This window comes from Melanerpes formicivorus, unplaced genomic scaffold, assembly GCF_026170545.1.
Source record: "Melanerpes formicivorus ecotype bairdi unplaced genomic scaffold, bMelFor1.0.p_v2 SCAF_31, whole genome shotgun sequence".
NCBI classification, from domain to species: Eukaryota; Metazoa; Chordata; class Aves; order Piciformes; family Picidae; genus Melanerpes; species Melanerpes formicivorus.
This window is the reverse complement of record NW_027142383.1, coordinates 7,414,992-7,438,437: the sequence shown is the minus strand read 5'-3', so window position 1 is coordinate 7,438,437 and position 23,446 is coordinate 7,414,992. Positions and strand designations below refer to the sequence as shown.

At 48.7% G+C, this 23,446-nt stretch overlaps 1 protein-coding gene across 1 annotated transcript in view; it reads right to left on the bottom strand.

The window, feature by feature from the left end:
• PCGF3 (polycomb group ring finger 3) overlaps positions 1-23,446 on the bottom strand; it is a 396,460-nt gene that overhangs the window by 287,190 nt on the left and 85,824 nt on the right. Inside the window, exon 2 of the mRNA XM_068155307.1 lies at positions 7,273-7,402. The gene's annotated coding sequence lies outside the window, so the exon portion shown is untranslated. The remainder of the gene's footprint in view (positions 1-7,272; positions 7,403-23,446) is intronic.

The window sequence follows — 23,446 nt, the reverse complement described above, 5'->3', positions numbered from 1 at the left end:
AGCACCACCTACTGTTGATCACACCTTTAGACTATAAGAAGCCTCAGGGAGGGCAACAACTAGTAGCTGCCCACAGAGTGAGCAAACAGGAGTTGTGTGTACCCAGGTGGTGCCACAGCTATCTACAGCTTGTAGGTTGCCTGTAACCAGTGAAACCTGAGGAAAGAACTCCTAGAAAAGGACCTGACATGGTTATAACAACACCAACAGCCACTGCCAGGAGGAATGTGGCAACTTAGACTGAGCTCCTTTGCAAAAATGCAGCAGTGCAGGTGTCCAGCTGCAGGGAGTGCCTTCCCCTAGCACTTGTTCCAATGGGAGGCAGTGATACCACCTGTCTGCCATGTGAACAGATCAGTGATTTGCTGAGCTAGGTGGTTGAGATGAAGGAGAAGGTGGTAAGGTTGAGAAGAATCAGAGAATGTGAAAATGAAATAGATTGGTGGAATCATACCATGCAAAGGCAGCAAGTGGATGCTCTTCGATAAGCAGAAAATCTCCTCCTCTCATTTCACCAGGCAGAAGGAAGTGGCCTAAGAAAAGGAGGGGAATGGATACAGGCCCCTGCTCAGGGAGGCAGGTGAACCCCTTCATGGCCTCCCTCACCTTCCCAGTTATTCCTACACAACAGATAAGGAGCACTGGAAGTTGAGAGCCAGGATCAAGAGGCCACTGTGTCCTATACCTATCAGGTAGAAGACAGAAGCTTAAATGAAGAGGGTGAATGGTGGCAGGTTCATGGCCATGGCAGGGGTCAAGTGCACATAGCAACCTCTTCCACAAGGAAGAAGAGAAGAGTTCTGTTTGTTGGAGACTCACTCCTGGCAGGAGCACAGGGCCCAATATGCAGGGCTGACCCTCATCATAGGGAAGTCTGCAGTCTTCCTGGAGCCCAAATCAGGGATATCACTAGAGAACTCCCCAACACGGTGCAGTCACATAACTATTACCCATTGCTGATCTTCCATACAGGTGGGGAGGAAACTGCATCCCATAATCTGAGGGGAATGAAAAGAGATTTCAAGGCCTTGGCATGGTTGGTTAAACAGTCAGGCACAAGTTATTTTCTCTTCCCTACTTCCAGTACCCGGCCATGATATGGAAGGGAGTAGAAGAATCCAGCCCATAAATACCTGGCTCTGAAACTGGTACTACAGGCAGGGCTTTGGGTTCTTTGATAATGACTGGTTTTATAGGATACCAGGACCGATGTTAATATGGGGGAAAGGCTTATATCGCAAGGGGAAAAGGATTCTAGAACAAGAAATAGCAGGGCTCATTCATAGAGCATTAAACTAGAATTGAAGGAGGATGGGGTTGTTGCTGCGTTTGCACGAGTGAGGCAGTGTTATAATATTAACAAAGACAAGAAGGCCTCCCACCCCGCCAGGGTAGAATCAGTGTGCTCAGCTCGCTCCCTGAAATGCCTGTACACCAATGCACGTGGCATGGGGAATAAAGAGGAGGAGATAGAAATCCATGTGCGGTCAAGGGGTTATGATCTGGTGGCAATTCCAGAGACATGGTGGGACAGCTCACGTGGCTGGAATGTGGTCATGGATGACAATGTCCTTTTTAGGAAAGACAGGTCAACAAAGCAAGGTGGTGGAGGGAGCAACTAGAATGTATTGAGTTCTGTCCAGGGATGGATGAGGGGAGAGTTGAGAATTTGTGGGTGAAAATTAAGGGAACTGCTGAGCAAACTCAAATGGAAGAAGAAAGTCTTCAAATCACGGAAGGATAGGCTGGCCACCTGGGAGGAGTATAGGACTGTCGTCAGAGAATGTAGGGAGGCAGCTAGGAAAGCTAAGGCCTCCTTGGAATTCAACCTTGCAAGGGAGGTCAAGCACAACAGAAAGGGCTTTTTCAAATACATTGCAGACAAAACTAACACTAGAGGCAATGTAGGGCCACTGCTGAATGAGGTGGGTGCCTTGGTGACAGAGGATACAAAGAAGGCAGAGTTACTAAATACTTTCTTTGTCTCCATCTATACTGCTGGAGACTGTCCTCAGGAGCCCCAAACCCCTGAGGCCCCTGAGGAAGACATGATGAAGGAGGGGCTTTCCTTGGCTGATGAGGACTGGATGATGAGAAATGGATTAGGGAACAGTTAAGCAAACTGGACATCCATAAATCCATGGGTCCTGATGACATGCACTCACAGGTACTCAGGGAGCTGCTAAACCCCTCTCATATTACAAAAGTCATGGCATTCTGGGGAAGTCCCCACAGACTGGAAAAGGGGAAGCATTAGACCCATTTTCAAAAAGGATAAGAAGGAGGAACCAGGGAACTACAGGCCAGTCAGTCTCACCTCTGTGCCTGGAAAGATCATGGAGCAGATCCTCCTGGAGGCATTACTGGCTCAGAAGAATAGTGAAGAGGTGATTGGGAACAGTCAGCATGGCTTTGCCAAGGGCAAATCCTGCCTGACCAATCTGGTTGCCTTCTATGAACAGGTGACAAAATTAATAGATGAGGGGCGAGCAACTGATGTCGATTACCTGGACCTGAGCAAAGCCTTCAACACTGTCCCACACCACATCCTGGTCTCCAAACTGGTGAAACATGGGTTTGATGGGTGCACCACTAGATGGATAAAGAACTGGCTTGATGGCCGCACCCAAAGAGTGGCTGTCAATGGGTCCATGTCCCAGTGGAGGCCAGTGACAAGCGGAGTCCCTCAGGGATCAGTCCTGGGACCCGCCTTGTTCAACATCTTTGTCGGTGACATGGAGAGTGGCATGGAGTGCACCCTCAGCAAGTTTGTTGATGACACCAAGCTATGTGGTGCAGCAGACACGCTGGAGGGAAGGGAGGCCATCCAGAGGGACCTTGACAGGCTGGAGAGGTGGGCACAAGCCAACCTCATGAGGTTCAACAAGACCAAGTGCAGGGTCCTGCATCTGGGTCGAGGCAATCCCAGGCACAAATCCAGGCTGGGCAGTGACTGGCTGGAAAGTAGCCCTGAGGAGAGAGACTTGGGGGTGCTGGTGGACGAAAAGCTCAACATGAGCTCTCAGTGTGCACTTGCAGCCCAGAAACCCAATCAGATCCTGGGCTGCATCAAGAGAAGTGTGGCCAGCAGGTCAAGGGAGGTGATTCTCCCCCTCTACTCAGCTCTGGTGAGACCCCACCTGGAGTACTGCATCCAGTTCTGGAGCCCCTATTACAAGAGGAAAATGGACATGCTGGAACGTGTCCAGAGAAGGGCCACGAGGATGATCAGAGGTCTCGAGCACCTCTCCTACGAGGTCAGACTGAAGGAGTTGGGGCTGTTCAGTCTGGAGAAGAGAAGGCTCCAAGGTGACCTAATTGTGGCCTTCCAGTATCTGAAGGGGGCCTACAAGAAGGCTGGGGAGGGACTTCTCAGTATATCATGTAGTGATAGGACTAGGGGGAATGGAATGAAGCTGGAGGTGGGGAGATTCAGGCTGGACGTGAGGAGGAAGTTCTTCATCGTGAGAGTGGTGAAGCCCTGGAATGAGTTGTCCAGGGAGATGGTTGGAGTGCCGTCCCTGGAGGTGTTTAAGACCTGGCTGGATGAGGCTCTGGCCAGCGTGATCTAGTGTGGGGTGTCCCTGCCCATGGCAGGGGGGTTGGAACTAGATGATCCTTGTGGTCCCTTCCAACCCTGACTGATACTATGATACTATGTTGGACTCTGCCCATCTGTCCAGCCTGTCGAGGTCTCTCTGCAGAGCCTCTCTACCCTCCAGCAGATAAACTCCTGCCCCCAGCTTGGTGTCACCTGCAAACTTGCTGATGACTGTCTCAATCCCCTCATCCAGATCATCAATGAAGATGTTAAAGAGCACAGGGCCCAGCACTGATCCCTGGGGCACACCACTAGTGACTGGCCGCCAGCTGGATGTGGCACCATTCACCACCACTCTCTGGGCTCGGCCATCCAGCCAGTTCCTAACCCAGCACAGAGTGTTGCTGGCCAAGCCATGAGCTGACAGCTTAGCCAGCAGTTTGCTGTGGGGGACAGTGTCAAAGGCCTTGCTGAAGTCCAGGCAGACCACATCCACAGGCCTCCCCATGTCCACTAGACGGGTCACCTGATCATAGAAGGAGATCAGGTTGGAGAGGCAGGGCCTGCCCTTCCTAAATCCATGTTGGCTGGACCTGAGCTCTTGGCCATCCTTCAGGTGTGCAGTTATTGCTGCCAAGATCCAAGATTCATTCGCCATTGGAATGGGCTGCCCGGGGAGGTGATGGAGTCACCATCCCTGGAGGGGTTCAAGAGGGGATTGAACGTGGCACTTGGTGCCGTGGTCTAGTCATGAGGTCTGTGGTGACAGGTTGGATGATCTTTGAGGTCTCTTCCAACCTCGGTGATACTGTGATACTGTGAAGATAATCTGCTCCATCATTTTCCCTGGCACTGAGGTCAGGTTGACTGGCCTGTAGTTTCCAGGTTCATCCATCTGGCCCTTCTTGTGGATGGGGATCACATTGTCCAGTTTCCAGTCATCTGGGACCTTGCTGGTGAGCCAGGACTGGAGGAAAACGATGGAGAGGGGCTTGGGCAGCTCATCTGCCAGCTCTCTCAGCACCCTAGGATGGATCCCATCCGGTCCCATGGACTTGTGAATATGCAAGTGGCTCAGCAGGTCCCGAAATAATTCCTCATGGATTTCCGGGACAATACACTGCTCCCTGACCCCATCACCCAGCCCAGGAGGCCACTCGTCCTGAACTCCTCCTGCCTTACTGTTAAAAACTGAGGCAAAGAAGGTATTCAGGACCTCAGCCTTTTCCTCATCTTCAGTTATAGTGTTCCCCTCCAGGTCCAATAAGGAGTGAAGGTTCTTCTTGCCCCTCTTTTTAGCGTTCATATATTTGTAAAAATGCTTTTTGCTATCTTTCACAGAAGTGGCCAGCATAAGTTCCAACTGGGCCTTTGCCTCTCTAATTTTTCTCCTACATAATCTAACAGTATCTTTAAACATATCAGGAGAAGCCTTCCCCTCCTTCCAAAGTCAATACACTCTCTTTTTTTTCCCCTTAATTCCTCCAGGAGCTGCTTGCTCATCCAGGCCGGTCACCTTCCCTGCCGGCTCATCTTTCGGCATGTGGGAACTGCCAGTTCCTGTGCCTTCAGGAGCTCCTGTTTGAAGTAGGTCCAACCATCCTGGACCCCTCGGTTCTTGAGAGCTGATACCCAGGGAACTTTGCGAATAAGTTTCTTAAACAGGCTGAAGTTTGCCCTCCAGAAGTCCAAGGTAAGGGTTCTTTTATTGCTCCTCCCTATCTCCCTGCATATTGAAAACTTCACTATCTCATGATCGCTTGTGGTGGTGAGAGAAAGTTCAGTTCTCCCCCCCACAAAGAAACCATGGCTAACTCAGTCGGAGAAGCAAAAAAATGGATAAGCTATATTTACAATCAGGATGTGATGCAGTGAATATATACACAATATACAGTATTTACAATATACATATAAAAAAATATACAGCAAAGAACGTAACACAGAAATCCTTCCCTCCTCCAAGGAGGGTCCCCCCAAAATACCCTCTTCTTCCCCTTTCTCCCTTTTTTCCCAAAAAGGATTAGAGAGAGAGAAGTAATTATTAAGGAGGAAATTCTGTTAGCTCAAAGTGTATGCAAGAATTAGTTTCTTCTCTGGTTAGTTGAAGGTCAGCATCCGCCAGCACAGACAGAAGACAGCTGTTCAGAGAGACTGAAACAGACAGACTGACTGAACTGACTGAGATTCAAACTGAACTAAAGCTAAAATTTAAAGTTGCATTTTACCAATCTACCAATGAAATTCATTTAGAATATCTTTGTTTTCCTTTTTACGCCAAAACATTCAGCCAGAGTGTCTCAGTAACTGTCCCTTTCTTAAAGGCGTAGCCTAAAAAGGTCACATCACTGCACCCTAGACAGCCTCCTACCGTCACATCTCCCACCAGCCCTTCTCTACTGGAGAACAGCAGGTCAAGCAGAGCCTGACCCCTGGTAGGCTCACTTAACAGCTGCATCCGGAAGCTGTCCTCCATGTGCTCTAGGAATCTTCTGGACTGCCACCTCTCTGCTGAATTAAGTTCCCAGCAGATATCTGGCAGGGTAAAGTCACCTATTTATTTACCTTTAACTATTTTCTACTCAAGGTCTCTGGAATTTTCTTAGGCATCAGTCAATAACTGTAACAACAACTTATCCTCTGTGCTGTCCTTAGGCTTATCAAGGATAAGAGGGTCATTAGGAGCAGTCAACATGGTTTTACCAAGGGGAAGTCTTTTATGAGGACATAACCAGGTGGACAGATGATGGTAGAGCTGTGCATGTCATTTATCTTGATTTCAATAAAGCATTTGACATCATCTCTCACAGCATCCTTGCAGCTAAATTGAGGAAGTGTGGTCTGGATGATCAGGCAGTGAGGTGGATGGAGAACTGGTTGAAGGAAAGAAGTCAGAGAGTTGTGGTCAGTGGGATGGTCTAGTTGGAGGCCTGTAACTAGTGAAGTCCCTCAGGGGTCAGTACTGGGACCAGTACTATTCAATATATTCATAAAGGACCTGGATGAGGGAACAGGGTGCATTGCCAACAAGATTGCTGATGACACAAAACTGGGTGGAGTGGCTGACACACCAGAAAGTTCTGCTGCCATTCAGCAAGACTTAGAAAGGCTGCAGAGTTGGGCAGGAAGAAATTTAATTAAATTTAACAAGGGCAAATGTAGAGTCTTGCACCTGGAAAAGAACACCCCCATGTGGCAATGCCAGCGACAAGCAGTGTGAGCAATCTGGCAGTGCAGGCCAGAGCTTTTCGCTGTAGCACCGTGTGACGGATCGTCACGTACATTGCAATCGAAAAAAGCAGAGCAGTCTACTCCTGGTTCAGCTGCTGTGGCATTTGGTGCTAACCGAGACGAGAAAGGACTCTTGGAAGGCACCCCCCACCCTCCGCCCTCCTCCTCTCTCCCTGCACATCGTCTGCCACTCCGTCAGCATCCTCCTCACAATTTCAATTGCCTGCTACTCATTCCACATGAATCGCGGCTTTCTTATTACCGTCCTTTTGCGTGGAAAAATCTGCTCCTGCCACGTCAATAGCGGCAGAAGCAAATCCAAATCGAACTGATAAGGCGCACGAAATCAAAATGGAGGTCGCTACGCATTAAGAATTGCAAAGAAGACGCCACCTCTGCCATCTTGGCGAGCACACCGTGTTTATTAAGATACCACCACAGCCATCCGTGCCCAGCAGAGAAATCCATTAAAATAAAAAAAAAAAAAAAAAAGGTGGACAAACCTGTGTCTCGGCATTTTCGATCCCCTTCATCAACATCTTCCTCTGATACTGCCAGTGATGGCTTGGACTTGGAAGACGAGAGGACCGACGCTGGGAGGCCGGACAGCGGGAACTCTGCCCTGCAACTCCTCTTCGGAAAAAAAAAAAATGGAGCGCTTGGAGACTCGCGATGGCGGCATTCTTGCGAGCCACGGCCTCCCCGATGGTGGCCCCCACCACCCCAGCAGCGCTCAGCCCGGCAGCCCTCAGCCTGGCGGCACCCACCCCAACGGCGCCCACACTCCAGCAGCTCTCCTGGCGACGCCTCCCGCGACCCCCCATGGCCCCTGTGAGTACCGGCGGCTCTGACCAAGGCGGCATCGACTGACGCAACACCGATACCAGCACTGACACCGGCAGCAGCCCCGGCAGCAGCCACCCCCACGGCAGTGGCAGGAACGGCCCTAGCGGCCCCTTCCCCCGAGCGGTTTCAGCTGCGCTACACCCCCCTGCCTCCCACATTCCAGACATTATCAGCAGAGTATAACACTGGACGGAGATTCAAATTGAGTCCCGATGGGACGATCGGGAGACGGCAGGGACACGGAACTGTCCTGCTGCGCTGGTGGAAAGTTATTGTGGGAAATGTAGTCACAGATGGAGAAGGTTAACAATGACTAATCTCTGAACTGACTAATGTTAAAGGGAACTAGACAAGCCATAGCTACCTATGGGCTACAGTCAGGATACACAACTGCTGTAATCAATCAGTTGTTTCCAACACATTTGTTAATCCCTTTTGACACACGTATGTCAGCAAATGGTGTTTATTACATGGTTTGAGAGCGATCATGGAGGAGATGGGTGCCTTACAACCTGGCCTCCCAACTCCCAGTCCACTCAAATTAGGAGCTGATTATTATTCATTTAAAGGATCCTTTTCTTTACAATTTGCTTACACCCGGAGGATTTAACAAAGTCTGCATCTGCTGGGATGTCATTCAACAAGTCCAAATGTCGAGTGCTGCACTTTGGCTACGGCAATCCCATGCAGAGCTACAGGCTGGGGTCGGAGTGGCTGGAGAGCTGCCAAACAGAGAGGGACCTGGGTGTGCTGATCGACAGCCGCCTGAATATGAGCCAACAGTGTGCCCAGGTGGCCAGGAGGGCCAATGGCATCCTGGCCTGCATTAGGAATAGTGTGGCCAGCAGAAGCAGGGAGGTCATTGTGCCTCTGTACTCTGCTTTGGTTTGGCAGCACCTTGAGTACTGTGTCCAGTTCTGGGCCCCTCAGTTTAAGAAGGACATCGAAACACTTGAATGTGTCCAGAGAAGGGCAACAAGGCTGGTGAGAGGCCTTGAACACAAGCCCTATGAGGAGAGGCTGAGGGAGCTGGGATTGTTTAGCCTGGAGAAGAGGAGGCTCAGGGGTGACCTCATTGCCCTCTACAACTACCTGAAGGGTGGTTGTAGCCAGGAAGGGGTTGGCCTCTTCTCCCAGGCAACCAGCACCAGAACAAGGGGACACAGTCTCAAGCTGCGCCAGGGGAGGTTTAGACTCGAGGTGAGGAGGAAGTTCTTCACCAAGCGAGTAATTCATCATTGGAACGGGTTGCCCAGGGAGGTGGTTGAGTCATCGACCCTGGAGGCGTTCAAGGGGAGATTGGACGTGGCACTTGGTGCCATGGTCTAGTCATGGGGTCTGTGTTGATAGGTTGGACTCGATGATCCTCGAGGTCCTTTCCAACCTAAGTGATACTGTGATACTGTGATACTGTGAAACCAAGATGTCAACAGAAAGCATCTAACTTATAATTGAGTGTCGTGACTGCTTAATTGTTGTGTGAACATCAAGAGATTAGAATTACTAGGATGAGCAAAAACACACTATTATGTGTAATTTTATATTGGGCAAAGCAATGAAGCTCTTTTTGCTCTTGCTGTTTGCCTGCAAGTTTTCTGTCTGTGAAGCTAGAGCCTGGCCAGATCTACCTTTACAGATTAAAGGAATCTTGCTACCATTAAACAATTCATGATTTTTGACCATCCTAGAGAAAATAAAGATGCAACATAATCCTAAAGCAGATTGTAAGAGACAGTGCTAATGATTGCATTTGTGCCTTAATCTCTGTCTGCAATGTGTTCAGGCATAATCAAGTCTTCTCTGTCAATAAGAGGAGTGAAATGTAAAGACCGGAACTGCTAAGATCTAAGTTCTTCTTTACAATGTCTGTTATTTTTGACCATGTATTATGCCAACTCTGTTAGAGCATTGTAACTAGTTCAACTTAAGCTTTGTGCCTTGTATGGGTTACAACAGTCTGTTAGACATGCTGCACTACAGAATTCTTGCTTTTGCTATACAGCTTAGCTTTACCTTGCTTGCTTCTGTGTTTGCAGTAGCATCTTGTATGGGATGAGAACAACTCCCATGACCAGATTGCTCACAAAAACAAAAAGGGGGATTTGTGGCAATGCCAGCGACGAGCAGTGTTAGAAATGTGGTAGTGCAGGCCTAGAGCCTGACATGTTGGTAGGCCATGCTCAGCATAAGTGCAGAGCCAGCTAGCAGTTTAGCAAAACAGTGCTGTGCCTGCAGCATGTAACTAAAACAAGACACTGGTAGCTATAAACATGGACAGTTATCTTGGGACAACAGGACATGCACCTGCATCAACAAACCTCGTCGTGTTGTTAGTAGTTGGACCAATAATCTATAATAGTGCGATGTGTGGTCATCATAGGGAACCAATGAAGCCATGCCAACAAGGCACTCCGAGTTTATATAAGTTCTAGCAGTTCCCTTCCTACGCACTTCTGCCTTTCCTGTCTCCTGTTCTTCTTTACTGTGCTATACCTGCACTACAGGCCTGCTCCATAGGCCTGCACCTCAGGCCTGCACCATCGGCCTGCAACACTGGAACAATAAAGGAACAATACTCTTTCATATTGGTCAGCCGTATTGATTCCGATCTCCGTCGCCCCCTATACCCAACGACAGGACAAGGGGCAATGGGTGGAAGTTGAGGCATAGGAACACGGGGAAAAACTTTTTTACTGAGGGTGATGAAACACTGGAACAAGCTGCCCAGGCGGGTTGTGGAGTTTCCCTCTCCAGAGATATTCAAAACCTGCCTGAATGTGTTCCTCTGTGATCTGATGGTGGTGGAGTCGCCGTCATTGGAGGTGTTCAGGAGGAGACTTGATGGGGTACTTGGTGCCATGGGTTAGCTGTTTGGGTGGGCTGGATTGGTTGATGGGTTGAACGCGATGATCTTGAAGGTCTCTACCAACCTGATTTGGTTTATTCTATTCTAAATAAAGTTTATTCTATTCTAAAACAATACTAGATCATATTGGTCATCTGTATTGACTCCAGTCTCCATCACCAACACAAAACATCTGAATGGGGATTCAATATCACTATGCCTTAATTGCTATGTACCTAGGGAATATGCTCACACTAATTTCTATGTTAACTCATCAGTCTATTATAGTCAAGTAATAATCTCAACTGGTTCAAGGGACAATCAAAATGAGTTACATTTTCCCTTTACGTTACCAAAAAAACCATCTTTGAAGCTGTAATTGAGAGAAATTTGAAAGGGAAACCAAATTTAATGTTAAGCCAAGGGTAGGAAAAATAGGGCTCAGTACCTTTCCTTAGCAAAATTAAGCATTAAGAGATCATTATGTTAAGATCAGTAGAAATGGTTTTACTATGTTATGTTTAATTTTATATTGGGCAGAATTTTGACTATTTAGGATGTCATTCTGGTGGGGAGGAAATGTATAAATTGAATTCATATCAGCAAGGGGATTTTCACCCATGCTCTCTGCTTGCAAGTGTTCTCTTTTCCTTCAGACTGCCATAGTAAAAGCACTGAATATGCTGAATCAGCTGGCACGTTGTATTGTTATCATCAAGGGATTGTTTCATTGTTAGTTCACAGTCATAACTATATAACATCTATAGGTATGATTAAGTCACCATTTTGAGGTCTGTGTATAAGAATGCTGCAACTGAGCCATTGCTGTTTCTTACTGTACAGTCATTAACTCTTCTCACAAAGGGCCTGTGACCGTTTGAGGCTGTCCCTTTAAGGAAGGGGACATTGTGGCTGAATGTTTATAAATGAAAGACAGATCTAAACTAATTTCATTGGCAGATTGGTAGAAAGCACCTTTTGAACTTGGAGTACAGCAGAGTATTCTGGGCAGTCTTGCATTTCTTTTTCTTCCTTGCGGCACCTTGCAGCTTTCTGGGCTTTCGGCCAGACTGACCTTGAAACTGATAAACTGCAAGGCCTGTACTAACTGCTTGCCAATTAACAACTGCTCCTTTTTTCTCTCTCTTTATAACCCTCTCTGGGGAAAAGGGGGAGAGAAGGGGGTACAGGGGTGGGGAACCCTCCTCGGCAGAGGAGGGAAATCTCATTTCTGTGTTACTTTGATGTATATTTCTCTATATATTGTAAATACTGTAAATTGTGTATATATTCCCCTGCATCTTCCTAGACTACTTTGTAAATACAGCACACAATCCCTTTGCTAATCCGGCTGTGGTTTTTTTTTTCCTTTTCAATTTTCTTCCCTTCACTTTACGGGGGGGGAGAAGGCCCGGCCTTTTCCTCCAACCCTCGAAATTTTTTTTCTTGGCGCCCAACATGGGGCCGATAATTAGCTTGATTTATTGCTTTAGTGTTTTATAGACGGATTAGCAAACATGAAGGTGCTGTGGTTTTTAGAACGTTTTTTTTTTTCAATTTTTTGGGCTCTGGTTTACAGATATTGTTTGGGTTTGATTTTGGATTACCTGGGTAAATATTTGGTGCGAACAATTTATCTGTGGTTTATGTATAGAGTTAGATTATGGTATGGAAAATGTGTGAATTTTTTCTGGCCGGCGAGGTACGGAAATGTCACCTCTAGTACTCTCCCAAGTGAGATAAAAGGCTTTAAGATTCCGCCGGAGGAGAGACTAACTTCAGGTGATGGGTGGGATCCAAAGGTGGTTTATTTTATGGGTGTAATTCTGCTGCTGGTGATAATTATCGTGTATCTGCTGATTTCTCGGGAGAGAAAGGTGTCCAGACCGTGTTTTGTTATTAAAACTAGATGAATGAGAAAACACCGTGGCTCTGGGTCAGTCCCAGAGACATCTAGTGATGAAGAGTGTACACAATCTGTGTCAATTAAAAAGAGGGCTAAAAAGTTAATTGGAAAAGCAGCTCTGAATGGTTTTGCCGCTGATTCTGGCAAGCTGCCAGGGGGAGCGGCAGATATCAACATGGCGCCTGCTCCTTCTCCTCCTCCTTCTTCTCCCTCAGCCATTAACAGAGCAACGTCATTTCCGCCCACTCTCTCGGTGGGACCGGAAGTCACTGCCCCAGCAGTTGATTTATTTCAGGACCTGTCAGCTTCTATTAAGGTGGCTGTAAATTCGAACACAGCTCCAGTTAAAGTGGCTGTTTTAAAGACTAGAAGTGGAAAGACCAAAGTTGATCCAGGAGCAGATGAAGGAGAAGAGCAGGAGTCTGATCCTGGTGAGGGGTCCTCTACTAGAAGAAATCCTGCTGAGGAGGAAGACAAGATTTGTTTTAAAGATGTAGCTGATCTAGTGAGAGCAAAGCAGGATAGAGATGCAGCAAGGACAGGAGCTGGCAAAGGTGGTTCTCAGCTTAAAGAGATCCTTGAGAAAATGGCAACAGGATTATTAGGACAACAAATTGAGGAAGAAGGGGATGATATTTCGGACTGTTCCTCTCCGAGGGAAGAATTACGAAATGTCCATAAAGATTACACCAGGGGAGATAAGGAGCCAGTACTAACGTGGCTTAGTAGATGTTATGATACAGGTGCACGAGCTCTAACAGTTGGAGACAAGTCAGCAGCTCAGTTAGGAACTCTCTCGAGGGATAATGGAATCGATAGACATCTAGGCAGGGTTCTCGGTAAGGTTAATCTGTGGGTACGCCTTTTAATGGCAGTTGCCCTGAGATACCCTTCCCGAGATGATCTTCCATGGAATCCTAAACCCTGGACTACCATAGATGAGGGAATTAAGCGCTTCAGAGAATTTGCTGTTAGAAAGCTACTCTATGGTGAACATGAAACTCTGAATCCTGATGACATTCCTGTGGGTATTGGTCTTGCTAAAAAGATCATCAAACTTGCTCCTTCTAATTATGCAAACATTCTGGCAAGCAGAATTGTGTCAAGAAATTATGGCGGAGCTTCTCCTACGGTTGGCCAATTCACTGATCAAATGAGACAATTGGAGGATAGTATGACACGTGGTTCTTTGGTTTCAGCCATTAAAACTATGTCTGGTGATATACAGAATTGCATAAGAGAGTTAAAGGATGAATTTAGAAATTCGATATCCCAATTGGCACAAAGGGATAATTTCAATTCTTCCTCCAGGTGGATACAAGTTTCATCTGTGAGGAATAGACATCCTCCAAGGAGGTCATTGCAAAACAGATCAAATCAAAACAGACCACCAAGGCAATCACGTAGGACTATTTGGATTACTCTGCGTGATCAGTTTGGTGAGAACATGAACCGGTGGGATGGCCAACCAACTTCTAATCTTTTCAGAAGACTGAGGGAATTGCAAAGTGGCAGAACCCAAGGTAGCAATACCAGAAGGGTAGATGGTACTTCCACAGTTCCCCAGAACAACTCTAGTAGCTCCAAAAGTGGCTCCAGTTGTAACATGCAAAGTTATAACACTGCACACTGTGTGTAATGCACATGTGGGCATGTTCCCCATAACTAGGGGTGCCCTGCCTCCCGCCAGGGGGAGGAGAGGGATTACAGAGATAATAGAATCTATTGGGATGTGTACATCCTGTGGCCTGGCACTTCACAATTTCGTAAGTACAGGGCCTTGGTTGACACAGGAGCTCAGTGCACCATAATGCCATCAAATTATCAGGGATCTGAGTCTATAACTATTCTGGGAGTCACTGGAGGATCTCAAGAGTTAAGTAAGGTGGAGGTTAATATAAGTTTAACTGGCAAACAATGGAGGAAGCATACAGTTGTGACTGGACCTGATGCACCTTGTATTTTGGGAATTGATTTTCTGAGAGAAGGGCATTTCAAAGACCCTAGAGGTTACAAATGGGCTTTTGGAGTAGCTTCTGTAGAAATTGATGGACAAAAATTGAACCTGTCTGCTAGACCTGAGCTTTCTGATGAATCTGCAGTTGTGGGACAACATAAGATACAGGACATTAAATTGCCAGTTGCTTTTCAGACTGTGCATCACAGACAATACAGAACCAACCGTGACTCTTTGTTGCCCATTCAGAATCTGATTCGTCAGTTGGAGAGTCAGAAAGTCGTCAGCAAAACTCATTCACCTTTCAACAGTCCAGTGTGGCCTGTGCGGAAGCAGAATGGAGACTGGCGTCTGACAGTAGACTACCGAGCCCTAAATGAAGTGACACCACCTATGAGTGCAGCAGTACCAGACATGATGGAGCTACAGTATGAGCTGGAATCCAAAGAGGCCAAATGGTATGCTACCATAGACATTGCTAATGCATTTTTCTCTATTCCCATAGCAGAGGAATGCAGGCCTCAGTTTGCTTTCACCTGGAGAGGAATCCAGTACACTTTCAACAGGCTGCCAATGGCCTGGATCCACAGCTCAAGCATCTGTCATGCAGTAATCCACGATGCTCCAGAACACATCCAGTTCATTGATGATATCATTGTCTGGGGTAAAACTGCTAAGGAAGTCTTCGAGAAAGGTAACAAAATCATTGACATTCTTCTGAATGCAGGTTTTGCCATCAAACGAGACAAGGTGAAAGGACCTACCACAGAGATTCAGTTTCTGGGAGTGCGGTGGCAGGATGGACACCGACACACTCCAGTGGATGTGGTAAATAGAGTCTCTACCATGGCAAATCCCACAAACAAGCAAGAGACCTTACGTTTCTTGGGGATAGTGGGATTTTGGAGACTGCACATTCCTGGATACAGTCAGATTGTGAAACCTCTGTATGATGTGACTTGAAAGAGAAACCATTTCCACTGGGGACCTGAACAACAAGCAGCCTTTGACCAGATAAAGCAAGAGGCAGTTCAAGCAATGGGTCTGGGACCTGTCTGAGATGGTCCAGACATTAAGAACATTTTGTACACGGCTGCAAGTGACAATGGTCCAACCTGGTGCTTGTGGCAAAAAGCTCCAGGTGAGACACGTGGACGACCTCTTGGTTTCTGGAGTCGAGGTTACAGAGGTTCAGAGGCTAACTATACTCCAACAGAGAAGGAAATTCTAGCTGCCTATGAAGGAGTAAAAGCATCTTCTGAAGTAATTGGAACTGAATCACAACTTCTCTTAGCTCCCAGATTACCAGTTTTGAATTGGATGTTCAAAGGCAAAGGCTCCACACCACATCATGCCACAGACTCAACATGGTCTAAGTGGATGGCTCTGATAACACAGAGAGCTTGAATGGGAAATCTTGAAAGACCTGGTCTAGTGGAGGTGATCTCAAGTTGGCCTGAAGGTATCAACTGTGCTAAACCTCCAGAGGAGAAAGTAACTCGTTCTGAGGAAGCTCCTCCTTACAATGACCTTTCTGATGATGAAAAGAAATATGCTTTGTTCACAGACGGTTCCTGTCGTCTTGTTGGAAACAAGCGAAGGTGGAAGTCTGCAGTGTGGAGTCCAACACACCGAGTTGCAGAGGCGAAGGATGGAGAAGGAGAATCCAGCCAGTTCGCAGAGGTAAAAGCTGTCCAGCTAGCTCTCGACGTAGCTGAACGTGAGAGATGGCCAAAGCTTTATCTCTACACCAACTCATGGATGGTAGCCAATGCTCTATAGGAAGAAGAGCGGTTGGCAGAGGAAAGGAAAACCCATTTGGGCAGCTGACCTGTGGCAGGACATTGCTGAACGAGTAGAGAGAATTCCAGTGAAGGTGAGACACATTGATGCTCACATTCCTAAGAGCAAAGCTACTGAGGAACAGCAACACAACCATCAGGCAGATCTAGCTGCAAGAGTTTCTCAAGTAGACATGGACTCTAATCTTGATCTCGACTGGAAACACCGAGGTGAGATATTCTTAGCTCAGTGGGCTCATGATTCATCAGGACATCAAGGCAGAGATGCAACATACCAATGGGCTCGTGACAGATCCATAGACATTTCCATGGATGCTATCACACAAGTCATCCATGACTGTGACATTTGTGCTGCTATTAAGCAGGCAAAACGACTTAAGCTCTTGTGGTATAGTGACAGATGGTCCAAGTACAAGTATGGTGAAGCTTGGCAGATTGACTACATCACTCTACCACGTTCTCATTCTGGTAAGCAATACATGCTTACTATGGTAGAGGCAAATACTGGATGGTTGGAAACTTATCCAGTTCCACATGCAACTGCACGCAACACCATTCTCGGTCTGGAGAGACAGATCCTGTCTTTTCCTCCAACCCTCGACAGGGCCCCACAAGAGAGAGAAATGCTGTGCTTGTTTTAAAAAAGGGGGAATTGCTGTGTACTGAAAGGCCAATTAGGTGTAGCCTTGAAGCTAGGCCTGAACATCCTCCCCTTAACTTGAAAGGTAAACAGGACTGGGAAAGGGCACAGCTGTGAACAACAAAGCTTTCCTCGACCTAGGAAAGAGGATGGGAGCGCGGGGAGAGAAAAGTATTTAAGCTACGATGTGTATTCAATAAACAGGCTAGAGGTTGCTGATGCCAAAGCTCTGAGGTATCTCTGTATGTTCTCTTCACGCTGGCCCAGCACCCAACAAGAGTACGCTGGCTTGGACATCCCAAGAAGATTCAAAATTCTCAAAACCTGTTGCAATTAGCCCAAAGGAAAAAGACGAAGTGAAGGAACAGGAGAAAGTATCCTCTCTGGTTTCCCCCACAAAATGGGTGAGATTAGTAACAACAGTGTCACACACAAATACCAGCTGAACTTCATGACCAGTGACAGAGAAGAGAAGGGTGGAGAAGAGGAGAGGCGGGGGAAGGGGAGGCTTGTGTTCCAAACCCCTCACCAACTTCGTTGCCCTTCTCTGGACATGTTCCAGCAAGTCAACATCCTTCCTAAACTGAGGGGCCCAGAACTGGACACAGTACTTGAGGTGTGGCCTAACCAGTGCAGTGTACAGGGGCAGAATGACCTCCCTGCTCCTGCTGGCCACGTTGTTCTTGATGCAGGCCAGGGTGCCATTGGCCCTCTTGGCTGCCTGGGCACGCTGCAGGCTCATGTTCAGCCTACCATCGACCAGCACCCCCAGGTCCCTCTCTGCCTGGCTGCTCTCCAGCCATTCTGACCCCAGCCTGTAGCTCTGCATGGGGTTGTTGTGGTCAATGTGCAGAACCCAGCACTTGGATGTGTTAAATCTCATGCCATTGGATTCTGCCAATCTGTCCAGCCTGTCGAGGTCCCTCTGCAGAGCCTCTCTATCCTCCAGCAGATAAACTCCTGCCCCCAGCTTGGTGTCATCAGCAAATTTACTGATGATGGACTCAATGCCCTCATCCAGATCATCAATAAAGATGTTAAAGAGCATGGGGCCCAACACGGATCCTTGGGGCACACCACTAGTGACTGGCCGCCAGCTGGATGTGGCACCATTCACCACCACTCTCTGGGCTTGGCCCTCCAGCCAGTTCCTAACCCAGTGCAGTGTGCTCCTGTCCGAGCCATGGGCAGTTCCTAACCCAGCACAGAGTGTAATGGTCCAATCCACGGGCTGACAGCTTGGCCAGGAGTTTGCTGTGGGGGACAGTGTCAAAGGCCTTGCTGAAGTCCAGGTAGACTATATCCACAGCCCTCCCCACATCCACCAGGCTTTAAGTGCTGTGTGATTGCACTCAAGATGACCTCTTACATAGTCTTGCCTGGCACTGAGGTTAGGCTGACAGGCCTATAATTCCCAGGCTCTTCCAACTGGCTCTTCTTGTGGATGGGCACCACATTGGTCAGCTTCCAGTCTTTTGGGACCTCGCCAGTGAGCCATTTTCGTTCAGTAGCTGATCGGGACCGCTCGTCCGGAAGCGCTCCGCTTAAGCTGTGAGTTTCTTGGGGTTTTTTTGCTTTCCTTTCGGGGCTTCGTGGGTCGGGAGGACTCCTGGTAGGGGGAGGAGCCGGCAGGATCGTGCTCACGTGAGCCTGCACGGGCACGGGAGCCTGACGTCAGCCGCAGCAGTTTTAAAAACCACCCGGGCTGTGTGTGCGGCGCCATTTTGGTTCAGTAGCTAGTCTATCGGATGGGTGACAAAAAAAAAAAAAGAAAAAAAAAAAAAACCACCCCACCCAAACACAAAAACCTAACCGTAAACGTTGCATCATGGTCGTCACTCGGACGAAGGGTAAAAAAGCAGCATCTGCCCAGACAGAGCTGTTTTACCAACATGCTGGAGTCCAGGCTGCCAGCTGCAGAGAATGCTTCAGCCTGGCACTTGGAATAGTGGGGGTGGGAGAGGACACCTGTGTCAGGTGTGAGCATGTGAATTTTCTCCTCAGCCTGGTGGCAGAGCTGAAGGATGAAGTGGCCAAGCTGAAGGAGGAGGTAGCTAGGCTAAGGACAATAAGGGAAAGTGAAAGGGAGTTAGATTTGTGGGAGAAGGCTCTGCAGATCTCCCCTGCTGAGGGAAGGGTCCCTGGAAGCGGAGAGGGATGGATACAGGTCCCTTCCAGGGGTGGCAAGAGAAATCCACCCCGACCCTCTCCTCCTCCTCTGCTGCCCTTGTATAATAAGTATGAGGCCCTGCAGGCTGAGGGCAGTAAGGATGAGAGGGCTGAGGCTGAGGAGCAGCCATCCAGAGGGGAGCCTAAGGCCAAGCGGTCCCCAACAGTTATAACGACCAGCTCCGGGGAGGAGCCTAAGGCCAAGCGGTCCCCACCAGCTATAACTACCAGCTCCACAAAGAAAAGGAGAAGGGTTATAGTTGTTGGGGACTCTCTCCTGGGGGGTGCTGAGGGGCCCATATGTCGTCCCAACCCATCCCACAGGGAGGTCTGCTCCCTGCCCAGGGTGTGGGTTAGGGACATTGCAAGGAGACTCCCTAAATTAATCCAGCCCACTGACTATTACCCTCTGCTGGTAATACAGGCTAGGAGTGATGAGTCTGACAAGAAGGGCACCAGGGCGATTAAGAAGGAGTTCAGGGCCCTTGGACAATTGATTGATGGGGCAGGAGCTCAAGTGGTGTTCTGCTCAGTTCCCTCAGTGGCAGGGGTGTACACTGAGAGGAATGGGAGAACTCACACCATCAACAATTGGCTCAGGGGATGGTGCCAGAGGCAGAACTTTGGGTTCTATGACCATGGGACAACTTTCACCGCACCTGACCTGCTAGGTCCTTATGGGGTGCATCTATCTAGAAGGGGTAAGAGAGTCCTGGCACTGGAGTTGGCAGGGCTCATTAGGAGGGCTTTAAACTAGGTCGGAAGGGGGTGGGTGAGGCAATCAGTCCCTCTGCAGAGGTAAGAGTAGGGCACAAGGTAGGGCCAGTTGAGAAGTCAGGAACCCAGCTGCGATGCATGTACACCAATGCATGCAGCCTGGGCAACAAGCAAGAGGAGTTGGAGGTCCTAATCCATCAGGGCAACTATGATGTAGTCGCCATCTCAGAAACTTGGTGGGACAGCATCCACGATTGAAGTGCTACAATGGGGGGTTACAGGCTCTTTAGAAGAGACAGGCGAGGGAGGAGAGGAGGAGGGGTGGCTCTGTATATTAGAGAGTCACTCTCTGCCACAAAACTTGAGGTGGAAGATGAGGTAGTTGAGAGCCTGTGGGTCAAAGTCAGAAGACAGCCTAACAAGTCTGACATCCTGATTGGAATCTGTTCCAGACCACCCAACCAGGATGAGGAGGCTGATGAAGTATTCTACAAGCAGCTGGAGGCCATCTCAAGATCATCAGATCTTGTCCTTGTTGGCGACTTCAACCTCCCAGATATCTGCTGGGAAATTAATTCAGCAGGGAGGAGGCAGTCCAGAAGATTCCTGGAGAGAATGGAGGACTGCTTCCTGACACAGCTGTTAAGTGAGGCTACCAGGGGACAGGCTCTGCTTGACCTGCTGTTCTGCAATAGGGAAGGGCTGGTGGGAGACGTGATCGTGGGAGGCTGCCTAGGGTGCAGTGACCACAAGATAGTGAAGTTTTCAATATGCAGGGAGATAGGGAGGAGCACCAACAGAACCTTCACCTTGGACTTCCGAAGGGCGAACTTCAGCCTAGTTAAGAAACTTGTCTGCAAAGTCCCCTGGGTACCAGCCCTCATGAACCAAGGGGTTCAGGAGAGTTGGACCTACTTCAAACAGGAGCTCTTGAAGGCACAGGAACTGGCGGTTCCCACGTGCCGGAAGGCAAGCCGGCAGAGAAGGCGACCAGCCTGGATGAGCAAGCAGCTCCTGGAGGATTTAAGGGGGAAGAAGAGGCTGTATCATCTTTGGAAGGAGGGGAAGGCTTCTCGAGGTATGTTCAAGGAAGCTGTTAGATTATGTAGGAATAAAATTAGGGAGGCAAAGGCCCAGCTGGAACTGAAGCTGGCCACCACAGTCAAAGATAATAAAAAGCATTTTTATAAATATATTAACAATAAGAAGAAGGGCAGGAAGAACCTGCACTCCCTAGTGGACCTGGAGGGGAACATGGTGACTGAAGACGAGGAGAAGGCTGAGGTCCTGAACACCTTCTTTGCCTCAATTTTTAACAGCAAGGCAGGAGTTCAGGACGAGTGGCCTCCAGAGCTGGGCGATGGGGTCGGGGAGCAGTGTAATGCCCCGGAAATCCATGAGGAATTAGTTCGGGACCTGCTGAGCCACTTGCATATTCACAAGTCCATGGGACCGGATGGGATCCATCCTAGGGTGCTGAGAGAGCTGGCAGATGTGCTAGCTAGGCCACTCTCCATCATTTTCCTCCAGTCCTGGCTCACAGGTGAGGTCCCAGATGACTGGAAACTGGCCAACGTGGTCCCCATCCACAAGAAGGGTAGGATGGAGGAACCTGGAAACTCCAGGCCGGTCAGCCTGACCTCAGTGCCAGGGAAAGTGATGGAGCAGATTATCCTGGCGGCAATAACTGCGCACCTGAATGATGGCCAAGGGCTCAGGTCCAGCCAACATGGATTTAGGAAGGGCAGATCCTGCCTCTCCAACCTGATCTCTTTCTATGATCAGGTGACCCGTCTGGTGGATGTGGGGAGGCCTGTTGATGTGGTCTACCTGGACCCTGTCCTCTTCAACATATTCATTGATGATCTGGATGAAGGGGTAGAGTCAGTCATCAGCAAGTTTGCAGATGACACAAAGTTAGGGGCAGATGTTAGTCAGTTAGAGGGTAGAAAGGCTCTGCAGAGGGACCTCGACCGACTGGACAGATGGGCAGAGTCCAATGGGATGGCATTCAACAAGTCCAAGTGCCGAGTGCTGCACTTTGGCTACGGCAATCCCATGCAGAGCTACAGGCTGGGGTCGGAGTGGCTGGAGAGCTCCCAAACAGAGAGGGACCTGGGTGTGCTGATCGACAGCCACCTGAATATGAGCCAACAGTGTGCCCAGGTGGCCAGGAGGGCCAATGGCATCCTGGCCTGCATTAGGAATAGTGTGGCCAGCAGGAGCAGGGAGGTCATAGTGCCCCTGTACTCTGCTTTGGTTAGGCCGCACCTTGAGTACTGTGTCCAGTTCTGGGCCCCTCAGTTTAAGAAGGACATCGAAACACTTGAACATGTCCAGAGAAGGGCAACAAGGCTGGTGAGAGGCCTTGAACACAAGCCCTATGAGGAGAGGCTGAGGGAGCTGGGATTGTTTAGCCTGGAGAAGAGGAGGCTCAGGGGTGACCTCATTGCCCTCTACAACTACCTGAAGGGTGGTTGTAGCCAGGAAGGGGTTGGCCTCTTCTCCCAGGCAACCAGCACCAGAACAAGGGGACACAGTCTCAAGCTGCTCAGGGGAGGTTTAGACTCGAGGTGAGGAGGAAGTTCTTCACCGAGCGAGTCATTCGTTATTGGAACGGGTTGCCCAGGGAGGTGGTTGAGTCATTGACCCTGGAGGCGTTCAAGGGGAGATTGGACGTGGCACTTGGTGCCATGGTCTAGTCATGGGGTCTGTGTTGATAGGTTGGACTCGATGATCCTCAAGGTCCTTTCCAACCTAAGTGATACTGTGATACTGTGAAAATGATGGAGAGCAGCCCAGCCAGCTCATCTGCCAGCTCTCTCAGCACCCTAGGATGGATCCCGTCTGGTCCCATGGACTTGTGGGCGTCCAAGCGGCTGAGGAGATCTCTAACTTCCTCATCCTGGAACACAGGGGCACTATACTGCTCCCTGGCTCCATCTGCCAGCTCTGCAGGCCAGCTGTCTGCAAGACATTCTGTCCTGCTATTAAATATTGAGGCAAAGAAGGTGTTAAGTAACTCTGCCTTTTCCTCAAATTTAGTTACAATATTTCTCTCTGTCTCCACTAAGGAGTGGAGGTTGTTCCTGCCCCTCCTCTTTCTATTAATATATTTGTAGAAGGATTTTTGTTGTCCTTCAATGAAGCGGCCAGTCTAACCTCTAAATGGGCTTTTGCCTCTCTAATTTTTTTCCTACCTGACCTAGCAACATCCTTAAACATTTCATGGGTTACCTCTCCTTCCTTCCAAAGATGATACACCCTGGTTTTTTTCCTTAATTTGTTCAGAAGCTCATTGCCCATCCAGGCTGGCCGTCTACCCTGGCAGCTCATCTTCCGGCACACTGGCACGGTCTGTTCCTGCGCCTTCGAGATTTCTTTCTTTCTTGAAGTAGGTCCAGCTCTCCTGAACCCCTTTGTTTTTAAGAGCTGTTTCCCCAAGGTACCTTCTGAGTTAGTTCCTTGAGTAACCTGAAGTCTGCCCTCCGGACGTCCAGAGTAGAGGTTTTGTTGCTGCCCCTCTTAGCTTGACTGCATATTTAAAACTCAATTATTTCATGGCCACTGGACTCCAGACAGTCTCCAACCACCACCACCAGCCCTTCTCTAATGGTAAAAAACAGGTCAAGCAAAACCTTATCTCTGGTAGGCTCACACAACAGCTGGGATAAGAAGCTGTCCTCCATACCCTCTAAGAACCTCCTAGACTGCCTCCTCTCTGCTGTGTTGAGATCCCACCAGATATCTGGTAGGTTGAAACTGCCCATGAGAACAAGGTCTGGCAATCTTGAG